Below are 5,281 nucleotides of genomic sequence, written 5' to 3' on the forward strand. Positions count from 1 at the left end.
TCCGTTGTGACATTGGCAAGTTTACTCCAAGGTAGCTTCATTCTCTCGATGACAGCAGACACCTGATTATACAAGTCCTCTCCTCGTGTTTTTCCTTTCAGGGACTCCATGGTCAAAAACTCCTCCGTTATCTCAAAACTGTCATTAATCCCTCGGATAAAAATTAGGAGCTGAGCAGTGTCTTTTACGTCATTACTTTCATCCAGCGCTAGTGAATATAACTTATAGGACTCAGCCTTTTTGTTTAATTCGCTGGCTATATCTTCGTCAATCAGTTCCACACGGCGAGTCACAGTCCTGCGTGATAAACTGATTTTTTCAAACTGGCCTTGGCTCTCCGGACACAAGAGACCTGCTGTCTCTACCATGCATTCTTTTAAAAACTCGCCTTCGGAGAAAGGCTTGCTAGCCTTTGCTAATTTGAATGCCAGCAAAAAACTTGCCTTGGTCGTTGACTCTTGAATCGCAGTTTGTTGGTGAAAAAAATGTTGCTGAGTCTGTAAATTATCCTTCAACCTCTGAGCCGCAGCCGCCCGTTCTTGCGTGGACTGCTTGCTAGCGTAGTTAGCATGCTTCGTAGCAAAGTGACGGCTGATATTGTACTCTTTGAAAACTGCAACAGTTTCTTGGCATATCAGGCATACAGCCTTTGATCGGACTTCAGTGAAAAAATATTTTGTTGTCCACTCCGTATTAAACACTCTGCATTCACTGTCCACTTTTCTTTTCTTTGGTCCGCTCATTTTTACAGAAGGGCTCATACAGGTTCATAGGGCAAAGCGAAAAAGTGAAGAAGGGAATAATACACCACACTCTGAAGTGCGCCATCTATTGGGGAAACGCGGGCATTACAGGGGAAAACAAACGAGGTTTAATTATAATAAAATTTTATTTAATAATAATATAATTTGGACAAATTCGGCGGGCTGGATTAAAAAGCCCAACGGGCCATATATGGCCCGCAGGCCGTAGTTTGCCCATGGCTGTCCTAGATCAATATCACATATCGTCTAGTTTACCCATCTAAACTATACAAATGATGTGCTTTATCATTGAATATAGAAGAGTTTTAATGTTAACAATTAAGGGAAGTATTAAAAAGCAGATCATTTATATCTATAAAATATATCAAAAAGAACCAATGTATTACAGTTATAAGAGGTTAAGAAATGGGAACTAGTAGGAGACTCCTGATTAGTACAAATTCTGGACCCAAAAGCACGACTCAGATAGGCAGGATAAAGTTACAAAAAGTTTATTCCAAATGTGACTCAAAAAGTGCAAAGGGAGGGGTAGTGCGAGGTTCCAAGTGGCAGTGTCCGTGATCCCAGTGTGGTGTCCCAAAAGCACAGGTGAGGTGAAGCAAAAAACACGAACAGCGATCTGACGCAAGGCAGAGAAGAAAAAAGGGGTTAGCTACACAAGCTATAACAACGAGAACTAGTAATCACAGAGAAGCCAAGCGAGTACGATACCACGCGAGCTGGTGAAACAATCTGGCGGCGAGGTGAAGCAGAGGGAAGTCTTTGTAGTAGAGATCCTGATGACCAACGAGCTGCACCTGGCGCCGCCTGGGAACATGAACCCACCACACTCACACAGACAGGGGAGAGACACGAGGATTAAACAGACAGGGAATGACAAACAACACCACTGTAGGAGCCATGTTTATGAAGTGCAAACACAAATTGTTCCAGCAGGTGTCGCCTTTAGGTTAAGGTGAAACTCTATATAGGTAGGAACTATCACTGGGGTGTCAGGTGTTGCTAGACGGGGAGCAATTACACTTTTTTGACCGCTGTACGTCACGCTATGAGGTAACAGGAGTGAATGTAAATGTCTGGAACAGCTCACATGTGACAGTGATCAAGACAACGATGGAATGACAAATAAATATTCCTAAACGAAGAAGATATTGGGCTGTCTTATTTTGAATTCTTACGCTCAGGAGCGAAGCCGGCAAGCGTGTCAATTAATAGGCTAGATTAGCCCGTCTATGTAGCCCCGCAGTGGCTTTAAGTTTTAGGCTTATAACCACAAAAGGAGAAGGGAGGGCCGCCATGATGTGAATCATGACAACTCCACTCATATATTCTGGGACATTCCTAAGTTATTAGACTAATTGGCAAAAAAATATATATAACATGGAATTCACAACAACAAAGCTAACATTAAAAACACAATAATTTTTAAAATCATAGTTTTTTTCTTGGAACTAGTAATACCTTCAACCTTTGAACCATGCCTTGCTTGTCACACTTGCGAGGTTGTTGAAACACAACTCCCTGGTGTCCTACATCCTACATGAGAGAAAATGAGAGGTTAAAACTCTGGTTTTAAACATGCAGTATGGCCTGTCTTGGTTGAAAGCCCACTCACCACGACAAGGTGCAGGCCAAGAGTAGGAACATATAACACGGGACAAACGCACAAGACACTATACAGCACAGGACATGTGAAAATGAAAAGCAAGAATACAACAACAATGCAAAAGTTATGTACTATTACTGAACCTGAGGGTGAGCAATGGGGACAAAATTAACCACAAAATAAATCAGGAAGTATACCTTATAACAACTATGTAACAATAACATTTTCCAAAAACCCACAGCAAAATTAACAATCAATTCAAAATACTTAACTTAAATATTAATATATAACATTTTTATCAAACCTGGAGATCCAAAAATGTGTTGGTGAACTCTATAATACAAATCAGAAAATTTAACATACAGTACATTTGAACATCTTGAAGTTTTTTTTTGTTTTTAGGTAAATTCTATAATATGTATTTTTTTGTAGACATTTTAAATTTTAAGTAAACTTTTAATTGGACAAACAATTCCATAAACTATGTACATAATAACTACAACGAATCTGACACTGAAAATGATTAACAGATCATCAGATTAACAGTTCATGCAGACTCTAAAAGACATTGACCAGTCATTCATGTGTTCAGTTTTTATCTGACATTGGTGAGGTGAGGTTTCTCTTTAAAGGCTCTATGTACAGTTTTGAGAATTCTATTTTCATTATGTCTTGGAGTAGCATCCCAGCAGATTTTTAATGGAAAAGTTGGGCCCCGTTCATGCAGACTCCAACTGATAATCATCTATGTAATCGGTGGGTTTTTCTGAGAAAAAATAAAGAAAGTCTTTTCACAAAGAACTAAGGCCCCGTACATGCAGGCTCTAAGTTCAATTATTGTTTTAATTCCAGCTCTGTACATTCAAGATTTCTGCTCACTTGTGACAACATGTGCACTTTCTAAACGGCAGACATTGAAAGTTACTTGTGCCCCGTTCATGCAGGCTCCAAGTAACAGTTTCAATGTTGTTCCATAGCATTATTATACTTATCATTCCCATGTTGCAAGAAAAACATCAAAAAGGAGTTGGCCACATTCTGATATGCAGGAAATAGAATTTGTTGTACAATTAGAGAAACATATACACAAATATACATATATATAGACATAAAGAGACGCAGGTAGAAGAACATACTGTACGGATATAGAAACATACATACAAATATATACACATATGTACAATATCAAAATATATAATAACTTAACCACACACAGAAGTGACCAAACACCTTTTATTTAATGTCCATAAAAATTGATTAATTTAGTAAGCTTTCTGCGAACCACTTTACCTTCCTTTATTTTTTCTGCCTCTCTTCTTGCTATGTGGTTCAGTCGAACTTTGCAGTACCATGCAGTAGCCATCTTTACCAAAACATGGACATGGTTGGCTTCAACACACATGTCAAACATGTGGCTGTGCAGCTGGGGAAAGAGATTCTTCTCTGAACAATCTGCAAGAACCTGGGTGACAATTGCTGCAGTTGTTCCTCTTCCCAGTGGAGGCTTGCCCTCATTGATTTTTAGAAGCCTCTGAAAGCGTCTTTCAGTAGCTTGGCAAACTGCAGTGATGTCCGGTGATGGTTTCTGGACGCCACCTCTGTTCTTCAAAGTAATGAAATGTTGAACCGAGTCATCTGAGGTCAGTGCTTGTGAGCAAGGCATGCATGTTATCTTCTGTTTCATCTTCTTGACGATGAAGCCGGTGATGTAAGAAATTGCTGCGTCTTTGTACTCAGATAGACTGTCAACATCTGGAAGGTCAGACAGACTGTCATCCTCAGGCACAAGCACTTCAACTGGCTTCACATCCAACCTGCGTGCAACATTCACAGTCGCGGGTGTTGAATCAAGGATGGTTGTGTTGTCACGAAGGAGACAGTTACCTGTGCCTCTTTTTACCTGATGCCTTACAAGGAGGCGCTTGTAAGCTCCTCTAAACTGCCTCACATTGGGGTTGTTGTTAAATCCGCCACGTGCTCTGACTGCAGAGAAGAACAGCTCCAAGTGGTCCTGGCTGAGTTTGTAGGTCAGAAGGTATCGGCATGGGGCTGCTGGCTGCTCTACCAGATCTTCATAGATGCCCATCACACTTCTTGCACAAGCAATGAAACCATAAATGGCAGTTCTCTTCTGTGTAGAGTGCACATGTACAAGTGTGTTGTCTCTTCCTGTCATTCTGAGCCCACAAAGGAGTGACTCTGCTTCATCTAAAATGGCCTTGGCATGGTGTTTGTTTGCTGGCTTCAGGGGGGCTTTAAATCCCTTTCCAAGTGGGTTCCTGCTGTTAAGGACATCAAAAGCAGCATCAATGGTGCGCAAGAATTGAACAGTGGCTGAACATCCAACATCCTTCATTTTTTGATTGCGCCACTGAATATGTGCCATCTTCAGTTTGTTGCCAAGGCGCAAACCCTCCTTCTCCTGAAGCTTGTTGAGCTCCTTGATGTACTGTCATCTTATCTGCTGGCCATCTTCTCTCACCAGAACCTCGACTGTTGAAAAGACATTCCGAAGAAGCTTGAGCATGTGACATGGATCCAAGAGAACATGGACTTTTTGTGTGAGATCTTCAGGATGGAAAAAGAAAGGTTTCATGTCCATGAGGTCCAACTTGGCACCAAGCTCTTTGACCATTGCAAAGTTTTGAGATGGTCCATCACATGTCAATGAGACAACCCTAACACCGATTTCATGAAGCCTAACTAGGCTCTCTCGGACAATGTTTGCTCTCTCTTGTCCGGTCATGCTGTTGATGAGGAAGTAAGCAATGGGAATCTTCCAAGACGCATTAACTGCAACAACCATGAGGACCAATGCTTGTGTTGCAATTACGTTTTCAATTTCACCAGCTCCGATGTCAACATAGCCATGAATTTGGTCCCCCCCAAACTCAGTCTGCTTATGAATGTA

The 5,281-nt window shown here is 41.1% G+C and overlaps 1 long non-coding RNA gene across 1 annotated transcript; it reads right to left on the reverse strand.

Moving 5' to 3' along the window:
* Nucleotides 1-1,239: 1,239 nt before the first annotated feature.
* Nucleotides 1,240-2,014, reverse strand: LOC132988345 (uncharacterized). Its single transcript, XR_009675802.1, has 2 exons — nucleotides 1,476-2,014; nucleotides 1,240-1,383 (listed from the first exon to the last, which is right to left on the reverse strand). It is a non-coding gene; the product is annotated as an uncharacterized LOC132988345 (long non-coding RNA).
* Between the last annotated feature and the right edge of the window lie 3,267 nt (nucleotides 2,015-5,281).

The sequence above is a fragment of the Labrus mixtus genome, chromosome 14, assembly GCF_963584025.1.
Source record: "Labrus mixtus chromosome 14, fLabMix1.1, whole genome shotgun sequence".
NCBI classification, from domain to species: Eukaryota; Metazoa; Chordata; class Actinopteri; order Labriformes; family Labridae; genus Labrus; species Labrus mixtus.